Source organism: Siniperca chuatsi, linkage group LG21 (assembly GCF_020085105.1).
Source record: "Siniperca chuatsi isolate FFG_IHB_CAS linkage group LG21, ASM2008510v1, whole genome shotgun sequence".
Taxonomy (NCBI): Eukaryota; Metazoa; Chordata; class Actinopteri; order Centrarchiformes; family Sinipercidae; genus Siniperca; species Siniperca chuatsi.
Window position 1 is genome coordinate 19,659,140 of NC_058062.1, and position 12,983 is coordinate 19,672,122.

Below are 12,983 nucleotides of genomic sequence, written 5' to 3' on the forward strand. Positions count from 1 at the left end.
GGTCAAGGTTCTCAATTGAGAATGACTTCCGGATGGGAGCCGAAACGTCTTGATTCTGAAAACAGTGTCCAGATGACTACGACTGAAATCTTTTCTATGATAGAACACTCCTGGACGAATGAGGGACTACACCGTCCTATCTTAACGCTACTTTTCATCTGCAGTCCCTTTGGAAGGTCACACTTAAAAACATCCACACAATGATAGAACAGCACTAAACATACTAGACAAACAAGACAAGGCCCATAATACAAAGTTACAGAGTAGTACATCTCACACACACACACACACGTCAGCAACAAGTATATGTTAGACAAATTAAAAACAAGTATATTAGTTTACAAAACAAAATGAATAAAACGCAAAGTTCATTGTTACAGAGTTGAGTAGCTTTTAGCAGATTTTTCAATTTGACTTTATAGCTACTGATAGAACTGCAACTTTTTATGTCATCTGGTAGGACGTTCCACTGAGCTGTGGAAGATGAATCGTTGCACTTTTTTTTGTAACGACATACATACCTGTATTCTGTACTAAACTGAACATTAAAAAAGCAAACTACTAAAACTGAAACATAAAACTACAACTCAGTACTCGGTGGGTATTAATGTTTCATAAATTTAAAAAAAAGATTTGATTCAAGAGTGTTTTTCATCCTCTCCAGTGGTGGACAGATATGAAAATGAGTTTCAGATCTCTGGTTTATATCACTGTGATTTTTCAGGTGGAAAAACCCTCACTGAACCCAGCATGCACTCAGTGGCCTGAACACACACCTACATGTCCACACACACACACACACACACACACACGCAGCATGATTGCAGCAATAGTCTCAGAGAGCCCAATCATGACTTATTCAATGCTTCAATTTCATGTACCTGCGCACACAAACACACAGAAACACAAGTGCTTGTGTGCATGTCGGCACACAAACAAGCCGACGATCTGATTGGCCGACGTGTGTTCTATACATCACTGTGTATCTGAGCCACAGGCAGCTGGGGAAGGGTGTGTATTGCCATGGCAACACAAAGCAGAGGGCGGGAACAAGGTATGGCGCTATGATGTGAGGAGACTATCAATGATGGAGGGCAGTACATGTGTGACTCCCTCTGAATGACTGAGGGAGGGGTGGAGAGAAAGGACACAAGGTGTCTGAGGTGAGTCTTGGACATTTTTGTTACTGGAGTTACATCCATCTTTGTTTCTTTCTGTCCTCCCTCCCACTCTCTACCTCCCACATCTAATCTGTCTCTCTTTGTAATCTCTCCATTACTCTTTATCCTCTTCCTTTACACTACTTTTCTTCTCCCTTGTTTTCCCACTTTGTCAAACAAGGAACAGTGTGTGGCCACATTACCAAGTTCCTGTATTATATCAGTGTGTTTCAAAGAACAGAGTTAACATGCAGCAGCAGTGCTGGACATCATTGTCATGCTGGGGACAATTGTTTCTTTATGCAAGAGGAACTGTCTTGTTTTGGTGCATAATGCAGGTTCATCCAATCAGATTGGAAAGGGATTCCCTAAATGGGGAGCAGAATATTCCCAGTTTCTTTCACATGATTATTCCATTATAGTTGCAACATGGAGTCCTTAGGCAGTTATGAGGGTTTAATACGACAACAACTGAGAAAACTAGATAGGGAAACAAGCCGGGTCAGCACATATGTAATATTTATACAAAATTATATAAACCCTATCTGACTGAAATCTACTGCTGAATCGCACAAAAAATACAGAATTATCATAGTGCTTTAAACTAAATGTTAGAAGGTACAACGTTGTTATAATTATCATTTTAGATTAGCATGTTAGCATGCAACAAAGTGCTGCTATCATGGCTATATTTCATTGTTCTGTGCTCCATCAAATTACCTCTTCCAGGTATTACAGTCAGTATTACAGTTATTTTGGAAGTGTCGAAGCAGTAACTAGGAAACTTGAACGTGGAATCTGGCCCCAACAAAACTCACTGCACTGAAGCAATTGGGAAAACCCCAAACCTCGCTCTCAAACAACAATGCCAGTGTATATTTTATTCATTAGAAATCATTTCAATACCTAACGTGTCTTGCTGAGTATTGTTAGGGTTTTACCAGTAGTGGGTATTGATTCCAGTAATGTTTATCAATAATACTTCTTCTATTGATACTCTTCCTTAATTTTAATGGGACTGAAATTTAACTATGCGCACCAGTGCTCAACGTGCTCTTTATATATTCTTTTCTCAGAGCCAAGTGATCATAGAATACTTTTAATTGTGGTTGGCGAGAGAGAATTAGTGTTAGTGTGAATTAGTGTGATCTAGACCGGTTGTCTAGCTTACAAGTGGTTGGTGCAAGAACCCGCCTTCTCATTCAGACAGAGGCTAATGTGTTGAGAGTAGTGAATCAATTTATGCACATAAATAGTTAGTTGCTTCAAAAGTGGATAGCATCAGATTCAAGGCAGGATTTAAAAATGCACGGCATACATTTGAGAGCAGAGAGTTGCTTAATTTTGATGGCAGGAATACTGTCGCACCATCTCACCCAGCAGCGCTAGCTAAAGTTACGTTTTTGTTTAAACTTGCGGTGTTACTTTTAAAGTTAATAACATTGGTGTTTTTTGATTTGATAATGACCTGCAGTTAAGGGTGGGCAATATGGCCCTAAAATAATATCACGATATTTCAGGGTCTTTCTGCGATAATGATATTCTTGACGATATGACAACAATCCTGAAAAATATTAATATATATATAGAAAATATAGATTTGAAATATTACATTACCCTATTTCTAGTATACTATTTCTTCTTTCACCATTTTAATTTTATTGAATCCTTCACCTTATTGTAGTCTTGACTCACAAACTGCTTTAATCTGCTCACCTTGCTTTTCCCTTCAGTTCTCTTTTCCCCACACACACCGGCTTGCCCCGCCCCGCCTCTTTTTGTTTCTCTTTCTTCCTGTATGTGTTGACTTTCTTCGTCAGCAGTATGTTTCATAAAGTCGCCCAAAAAACACAACTTGCATTTTGGACCTTTTCCCCCCCGCGAGTCCGTTTTCCCAGCAGCAGGTGAGCTGCGTGTGGAGGAGGCTTGTTGTTAATGACGTCGCCTATAGAAACCAACGTGGCACCGAATGACATCGGCACCAACAGGTGCACTTACGAGCTTTTACAAACCAACGGCATAAGTAGGAGACGCTCTCTCTATACCGGTATTATTGTGAACGATATGATATGGCACAGCCCTACCTGCAGTCAACTCAACACATTATGTAATCCAAAACACTACGAATATATGCCGTTTTGTATTAGGTTGCCAGTGTTACACACAACAACTGTTACAGTATACACGCAACGTTTACAGTAGGCAAACTGAAAATGTGTGAAATCAATGACGTTCAAAACCCAACAGCACCACTGACTGCTACAGAAGCATATCAGTATCACAATTTGACCAATCAGGAACCAATACCAATTTAAATTCCTCCTCTCCCTCCTCATCTTCCACCTGAACACTTCTGTTTCTACTTAAAGAGCAGTGACCCTCAGATAATGGAGCATCAGGATGAAGGTGGATACAGTCACGTAACTTTCCGCCGACAAAATTTCCATAAAACCTGCGACCGGCCTCAAACCCTCATTCAAGGACACTGACATCATGCCAGGCCAAGCTGGGGATGGAACGCCGGCTCTTGTCTGCAGCAAAAACCCTTTTAATGGCCGGGGCTTGTTCGAAAACCCGCTGCACAATTGAATGTTTCGTTCACACACACAAAATGATTAGATAGGCTAATGCTGTGATCTTTCATCCTGGCACTGTAACAATGAAGATGTGGCTGAATATAATACTGCTGTTTTTAAGCTACTTTAATTTATCTAACAAATCTGGGTAAGAGTCCATAATGACTAACAGATGGCACCATATACTACAAAACAAGCCAACAAATATGACCCAGCAATATTTTTCTGCTCCAATTAAATGCTTCGACTCATTAGGTAAACAGACACACAGATAGATAGAAAGATACATGTTAGTCAGTCCGTCTCTCTATCCCAGGAGGGAAATTTGCCTGCAGCCTGCCACTTCATGTCTCACATGAACAACTGAATGTGGTTAGAGCACACACCGACACATTAACCACAACTTCCCTATATAATAAATATATTTAGTTTTGTACTCTATTGAAACCAAAAACTACTGACTGAACTTTTTGCTCACATATCCTCAACTTCATGTTGCATATTGGCCATTGCGGCTCCGCAATAAAAACATTATTGCCCAGAGTCTAGCAGCCTGTTTAAATAAGACCAATTAGGTGGAACAAATATTCTTATTTTATTTAAATTACTGTTATCAGGGAATGTAGTGGCAGGTCAGGTTCCTCTTGCGCCTTGCGGAGTTCCCGTTGCTCCACTGATCGAGCGGCACACACCAAAAGCTCGGCCGGTGTTTGCTGTCTGTTTCTTAATGGCATTATTCACTGTCACATTAAGGTTATGTCCAAAACAATTAAGCCATGGCCAATCGAGGTTCCTGATGGCATTAAGAATGTTGGCTCCATTGTCTGTGGTGACACGAGACACCTTTTCCTCCGTGATCCCCCATTCTTGAGCGCACTCTCGCAGCTCTTCAGCTAGCACCGCGGCTGTGTTGTCATCGGGAACATATGTCGTTTCTAGACATTTCGCTTGCAGTTCCCAACTTTCAGTGACATAACGTGCTGTGACACTCATATAGGGGACCATGTTGGTAGTTGACCAACTTTATTGTAGAGATCTGGTATGGCGAAACATTTCCACCCAGGAAGCTTATATTGCTTATCAAAAGCTTTGAGCAACTCCTTGAAAGACTCTCTTTCCAAAGTGTGAAAAGACATCACATCCTATACAAGATATCTAGACACAGCCAACGTGCGTTGCACCCATCTCGGACTGCCCTTCTCATATTTACTGGTTTTGGCAAAAGCACCAAAGATTTTGGGCGGGCGAAGCGGGGCTTTTCCAGCGGCAGTTGAGGTGGCCGCTGCTCTCTGTGTTAGCGTAGCATGCTCAGCAGGATAGTGTATTAGCAAATGCTTGCGCAAACTGGCAGTGTTTGCAAAGACAGCAAATTGCTTTACGTAGGTTCTTCTGCTTTTCGGTTGTGCCCGGTTTAAAACCAAAATAATCCCAAATAGATTTTGTATTCCTGTTCGCAACAAGCTCTTCCATGATTGCATTCGCTGAAAATGGCGTGTGGGGAGCGGGGACTCTAACATGTCGCCAAACCCTAAAGTTAGGGTAGGACTGCAGATAGAAGAGGTATCCTTGTGGATGAATTGTAAACAGGTGATTCGCCAGTTTTTACACACATCGAAAATCCAATCGTGAAAGTCAAATCGAATAGTGAATTTGGAGAATCATGACACCCCTAATAATCAGTCCAGGTTGCTTCAAGCTACAAACTTCCCCGAGACTTGCATTTCAAGCCAAGTGTCCTCTGTATGAGGTTTCTTTGCAAAGATGTATGTTTTTGTAGGAGAGTTCAAATTCAGTGAATGACCTTTGCTGCAAAGCGCTCTTTCCATCTCTCTTAATCTCCTGTCTGTCTCCACTCTGGATCCTCTAATAAGCCGGAAATGCCACTGAAATGTCAGTTAGTGATACCAAGAAATAAAAAAATAAATGAAAAATGTGAAAACTAAAAGTATTTTTCTTTCATTCACTGGTATACAATAGCAAGAGATGAGAGCAAGAATGAAACAAAATACGTGGACCTTAATAAATCCCGCTATATTAAAGAGCATTGAAAATAAGAAAAAGGAACTCACCGCTGCATTCTTCTCCGAACTCTTAATGCTTTCCCCACTCCTTTTCTCTTCGCTGTCACACAATATAGATCTTCTCAGTGTTTACTCTTCTTACTTTCCAAGGTTTATAATGCTCTGAGTTGATTCTGCCAGGAAGTTCTTAATTCTTTGTGGCTTGCCTCCAGAGTCAGAAAGAACTTCTCCTGCTCCGTGGGTAGCTTCACTTCTCTGGAGGCTTCACGGGGGCGAAGAGGAAGCTCAAGGCAGGAGAAACGTCTGAGTGTCTTCTGTGACCTCCGAAGGCCTCTTGGGCAATTGCCGATTTATGCTACCACTTAGATCAGGAGTATGTGATGATGTGACTTTGCTGAGAAGCAAATGAAGGGAAGTTCCCTGCCAGGCAGTACCCCTGAGTCTCTCTCTTTGCTTCTCTGGAGGCCTCCCAGGCTACTGTTGCTATACTCCTGACTCTAAGGCAAATGGAAGATGCTGAAGTGAGTTGTGTACTGGGTAGATTGAAGCACCAGGCTTGTGAATGCTGTTGCTGGAAAGTTCCCTTCTGTTGACTGAGTGCCTGTAGAATCTGTGTCTGCTGAGGTATATAGTTGCCTGCCAGGTATATTGTATTGAAGGGTGAGGCTACTGTGAGTGTGTAGCTGCCTTTCTGGCAATATGACGCTTTTGCTTTCAGTAATAACTAGCACGAGGTCCAGGCTACAGGTGTGGATCGGTACGATTTAGGCAGTGAGCAGGTCTGAGCTGGCAGGTGGTAAGAGGTCGATGGTCATTGCTGGTCGTCACGGTTGCAGTGAGGAAAACTCGAGAGGCAATACAGGTTGTCACGGTAACAGCAGTGAGAGGTCACGGGTGTGTTTTTGCTCAGTGTTCCAGTCACTGGGTTGGCTGATTCGGTGGAGGAGGTAGGCAGTGGGAGAAAATCCCTGAGGTAAATGGAGAAATGTTACTGATAACAGATAATAAATTGCTGTTTTTCCTTTTCTATTTCTCTAAGAGGTAGAATGCAGAAGAGGAGAGGACGGGGGGAGGTAAAACTGTGTTGTATCAATCTTGAGTGTATTCTTCAGTCTTATGTCTTTTGGAAAAAAAGAATGCTGGTGGTTTCCCACTGTCCATCCGAAAAAGTCGATGCTTGGCTCGTGCCACTTAACATGTACCGGTAGGTTTCTTCAGGGGATCCACCTATGGAAGACAAAACACAACGACAGGTTAGAATATGACCGCAGCACATCGTTATTACTGGACTTCACCAAGGACGTCCCTTGTCAGCGATTCCATTTGTGATTTTTATGGACGGAATCTCTAGTTACAGTCGAGTACTGGGGCTGTGTTTGGTGACTTCGAGACTCAACAAGCTCTCCAGACTTATCAACAAAGCATTTTAAGGACATTTCTTTAAAGAAAAATAGGACCCTACAGAGGTTTAATGCCTGGGACTCCTTTTGGATGAGAAGCGAAACATTTTCTAGAATTTAAAGTAAGTCCAGTTGCCCTTGACTTAGCCCTTCTGGATTTGCTACCACTGTGAACCGGACCCGGATAAGTAACAGAAAATAGACAGATGGAAGTTTTTGTTGGTTTTTTTTTTTTTTTTTTTTTTTTTTTAAACAGAAAAACTTTATAGTCTCCGTCTTTGTCATCAAAGCTGCACATAAAAACAGTGACCAAACAGCGACACAGACAGAGGCAATATGCAATCATTATCCTGGAATAAAAATCACAAGAAACCGTCCAGAAGATGAAACATCAGGTAATTTAGAAAAATATGATATGAGTGGAGTTTTTCGTCGACACTCCAAGCCACAACCGCCCCTCATCATAATTAAGAACATCTGTCAAGCTGCGATGCTTAAACAGTGGTTGCAATTACATGCATACTGATGAAAGATTTCTCCTGGGGCATAGGGTTAGGTACATGTTGTTAAAAACATGCTAGACATGTTGCACAAAAAAAGGTGATTGAAGCACAGGAGCAACAATAAAGCAACAGTGTGTTTCCGCACGTCACAACGGCTCTGTAGTGGTGATAGAAGCAAATAAACAAATGCAGAGAGTTTAATCTGCAATAACAAAAGCTGCGGTACTTGTATGCAAAGCAGCTACGGGGTGGAAAATCTATTGTTGGCAACCCACATTTGAATGCACACAATGTACAGACACACACACACACGCACATTCTGTGTTAATCTTCCTCCATCTGTGTAAACTGCTCTTGGGTTGGGTCTCTGGGAATCTTTGTGATGCAAAGAACGCAATATAAAATGAGTAAAAATGTGTTAAGACTCACGTTTAAAGCCCTGGTTCTTGGCAATAATATACTGTACATTATTTAAAGTTATATTGGTGGCTCAGTGTAATGAATGAATCCCAAATAAAAAACTTTAAATATTCAAATTTGAAATAACATCAATAAAAAGCTGCTAATGGTTACTCCACCCTGGACACAGACCTGGAAAAGGCCACCCATGCAAGACACCCTAACTTGCGTCTCTCTGTGGTCGTTTTGTGTCTCTGTGGTAATTTATGTCTCTTTGTGGTCATCACATGCCCAGCCCCCGCCTCTTTCTGTTTCTCTCTCCTGTTAACACAACTCGCGTATTTTATCATAGAAATGAAATGTAAATATACTGTATGTGTCTGTATAGAGTTGTGTAATTATTTATTAACCATACTATTTCATTAGTAGGGTGTTTTTGTTATACACCTAGGATTGTTATTCTTGACATATCCCACTTTTTAAACCACCAATATTATAGAATATTCCAATGTATTGCAGAAAGTAACCGAGGCAGTGACCAGCAGAAGTGGTACTAAATGAAGAGCCGTTTGGGAGCCGATAGCGCCGGCTCTCGGAAAGGAACGGAGCCATAAGATCCGGCTCCCTTCAAAGAGCCGTAACTCCCATCACTATTATAGAGACCGCCGATCAAACTATTCAGATAACGAGCGCCCTCACCTTTCACTTCTATCTTGTGGCAAAAACAATAACAAAAGGCGCCACACTATTAGTCTCTTCCTCCTAACACACAGGAGCCTTCCAGGCAAACAAATGGGACCTCAGCAGAGGGGCTAATTAACCGGCAGCTGGAAACGCCAAATGAAAGAGACGTCAAGATTAATCTTCTGAAGGAAGACGGAAGGAGAGAGTGCAGGTTTAGAGAGCGAAGAGCCATTTCGTACAATATGCAGGGGGGGGGGAAGACTTCCCTCCCCCACCAGCTACAGTGACAGATGTACAGTACAGGCTGCTAACAGCAGTTAAGCGGAAATACAGTATCAGTGTCAGAATGCAAAAGAAACCTTGAGGTGATGGCTGGTTGCCTGCCAAATTGGCTGTGAACGTGAAAAACAAAAACAAAAAAAACATTCGTCGCCAAAATTAACGACCATTTGGCTGTTGGAAAGAGAAAGATTGGATGAAAAAAAGAAATTAAAAAGATAAAGAAATTTAAGTGAAACTATATAGATGTGACATTTTTCTAACGATTTATATCTTCAGTAGGAATGAATGGGCTTGGGGCTGAGTGCCACAGACAGCGTAGCGAACACATTGTTGGTTTTCCTTATTTCTCTGATCACAGCCAGAAAATAACAACCCAGTTTTACACTTGAATAAAAGCAGACTTATGTTACTCAAACATTTTTATATTCAGCATGTTTGCACATTCCTACTGTATCCTGAAGATTTTTGGATTCATAGTGTGGGATTTTAGGGCTGGTTGGAAAGTGAGTAGGCTGACTGCCTGTCGTTGTTCTGTATCTGACCCCGACCTTTGACCTCAGAGGCGAGGCAGGAAACCAAAAAGGGAAGTTATCCTCCAGGCATCAATGAACTATCACACTGTTGTTTTCATTGTCTCTGAACCTGCAGACTTGTTTTTTTACTACTAAGAGACTGGCACACTCACCTGAAACAGCATGCACGTGTGTGTGTGTGTGTGTGTGTGTGTGTGTGTGTGTGTGTGTGTGTGTGTGTGTGTGTGTGTGTGTGTGTGTGTGTGTGTGTGTGTGTGTGTGTGTGTGTGTGAGAGAGAGAACAGTCTCTTGGCTGAGGCTCTGACTCAATATTTGGCAGCATGTAGCGATGAGGTCACACAGTTTTTCAATCTAAGGCTATTTTTTTTCCATGACTCTTTTCTCCTACAGTTTTGGATGGATGTGGATGGGATTCAAAGCCTAGAAAACACCCACCATCATGCCTACACACACTCTGCAGGAACAACAGTGGGTACTCAGCCAAGTGTGTGTGTGTGTGTGTGTGTGTGTGAGAGGAGAGACCTTCTTCTTCCATAGCAGTGCAACGTTACTCTGCACCAATCACACCAGGCTAAATATAATGTTTTTTCGGCAGCTTTTACTAGGACACGAAACACATTTGCTTCAAAAAACAAAAAAAGAAAAGAGCATCATATGAGAACATAACTGAGAATGTTTCCCTGCTTTGAAGCTCCACTTGCATATGCGCATTTTTCTTAATTTTAAAGTAGCTGGGCCGTAAAATTTGGATCACAGATAGGGCAACACAATGGGCATGTGATCCTAAGAAACTGGTGAAGCCTGTTTAATATGGAAGTTTTTATTGGACTTTATTATTTGTAACCCACAGAAGACAATCCACAAATGTGTACCATGATACACAAATATCTCACTATCCACAAACATGTATTTTACTTCATTTGTAATGTCAAAGTCATATCCACAAAAATACAGAGCGATTTGCAAATATGCATAACTTACTCTGTAAATATGTATCTCCAGGTGAGCGTGCTGTGCTTACTTACTGGCGTTACCTACAGTTTGCTAACGTGTGTGTTAGCTAGCTGTGGCAGTGGTGTACAAGCTAGCTCATGTTAGATCATTTAAGTTCGGGGCCTTTAGTGACAACTCTGAGGGAAACTCTGGGTTTTCAGGTCCAGAAAGAGAGAGGTACCTTAAACTCTGGAGCAGTTACCATGGCAACTGACTCTGTGAACCTAGCCTGCTCGCTGGCAGGTTTTCTTCAACAAACGATGACTTTCTCTGTGTCTCCTCCCTCCTACAGAGCCAGACACGCTGTTTCATTTCCTCATTCATTCAGTCCGCATCGAAGCGCATTAGTTAGCGCATGTTTACTGTCAGAATCTAAATCCTGGTTGGACATTAGTTTGGTACTCAGGACTATCTGAAGTTACCGCTTTTATGCGCTGTCAGTCAAAACAGCGGTTTTTGCCCTCATTCAAATATTACACAGCATCAAGTCAGCTCAGAATAAAACCTCTGTGTGTCCCTCTGTTTCTGTAACACTGTGCACACAAGTGTCAGCTTGTTAGAGCAGCTCCACGAAAATGTTTATTGCACATAATGAGTAAGCTCAGTTTAAATGGTGAAAAAAGGGACAGTAATTTAAAAGTGAAATGCTTTGTTAAGCCATGATGTCTCTGGTGTGTTTCTACTGCATGATTATGGGAATGATGTGACTTGTGGATGTTCTCCGAGATATCGCTGACCCTCTCATCCCTTTCTTTCTCTCCGTCTTCTCAGCACCACCTTGGCCTCATCTCTCCTGTCCTGTTACCATCACTGGACTCCAAGCCACCACCATCACTGCATTCTACTGCTGCTGGGCGACGCTCTGATTTTCATCTCCATCTAAACTTTTCTGTACAAGTGTGTAGTTTACTTTTGAAGAGGTTATCACAATGTATTTGTCTTACATTTATATTTAAATAAATACGAGCCTACTTTTGAGAATTGTGTCTTGTAGTAAACAGTCTTGCATTAAAGTATAATCAAAATTATGGTATAATATATAATGTGATATATATATGTTGTCTTTTACTTGTTTGTTTGCTGATTTTAAAGGCTGCACTAACCCAACTTTTCTGAATTTATTAGACTGTTGTAGCTGTTCTGTTATTTACCTCATGTCACAACCATATCCGCATTAATATGGGCTGGCCAGCTTGTGACAGTCCCTATTGTATTAACTGGTGTTATTATTTTTGTATTTCTTAATAAAACTGCCTTCCCATGCATTAAAATGCACAAATTTGGCACATAACTTTATTACCATGCTAAGAGACGTCTGCGAAAGTTTGGGGCAAATAGTTTTGATGATGGCGCTACAGCACTAGTCTGAAGTTTAAAGTGTTTAAAAAATAATTTTTTTAAAAATCTATAAAACATGCAGCGCTGCATCTTTTGAGGCTGTTGGTCCAAACAAAAGGAAACTTTTGTACACTGGTACCTAAACTTAAGGCATGGGTGCATTCTCATGGTTTATCTTTAAGCACACTTTAATCATTTTACATGAAAGTATGCCATAAGTACAATGAAATGTAGTATTTTTAAGTGGGCTTTATGGAATACATGTGAAAATGTATTTAATACACTTTTACAAAGCTTGCTTTAAATACTCAAGACATACAATACCAGTGTGTGTAATTCAATATGTAGTAGATATCTGAGTTGTGTGTTCATTTGAAGATTATTATTTGTATGTTGCTACCAAAGAGTGAACAAAAAGTGCATTAGTTTTATGAATGCTTTAATCATTTCCCATCAAAGTTATGTTAAATGAGCAAACCCAAATGCAGAACACAAACTCGTGGGCTGGATGACCAAATAAGGACTTTGGAATGTATGATGAGCGGGTGAGTGAGGGTTCCAGCTGGTGAAGGTGGAGGGCAAAGGGGTAAATGGCAGATGGCAGAGCTGAGCGGTGAGCAGCAGGCTGACAGGTAAGCAGGAGATTATCCTGAAGCACAAGGAAACAAATGTTGGTTCAGGCAAAAAAAACACAGAGACAAACCTAGTATTCACTATACTAAAGGTGGCCAAGAGCGCTTGGTACCAAACAGGCTGAAGCAACGATCTGGCGAAGAGTGGAAGAAGGGCCGGAGTTTAAGTGCTGCTGGAGTGGAGCTGATGGATGGCAGGTGTGCAGGCAGCCGGGGGAGAGAGAGGAGCACAGACAGAGGGGAAGGAGAGAGTCAAGGCACTAACCATGGCAAAAGTATGTTATAAGTTAACTGAAATCCAGTATTCCTGAGTGTATATTATATATATATATGGAATGCATATATCGTATACTTGTACAAAGCTTTCTACAACTCTGACAGGAAAGTGTAACACTCTACAACTTTAGTAATTTAAGTAAAGTATGGTCGTATTTATTTAAATATAAATGTAAAACAAATACA

The 12,983-nt window shown here is 41.2% G+C and overlaps 1 protein-coding gene across 5 annotated transcripts in view; it reads right to left on the reverse strand.

Annotated features, from left to right (window-relative positions):
* The window catches only part of LOC122868404 (thyroid hormone receptor alpha), a 113,137-nt gene that overhangs the window by 62,628 nt on the left and 37,526 nt on the right, over nucleotides 1-12,983 (reverse strand). For all 5 annotated transcript variants that reach the window (XM_044180319.1, XM_044180316.1, XM_044180315.1 and 2 more), the window contains one exon: nucleotides 5,806-6,984. The gene's annotated coding sequence lies outside the window, so the exon portion shown is untranslated. The remainder of the gene's footprint in view (nucleotides 1-5,805; nucleotides 6,985-12,983) is intronic.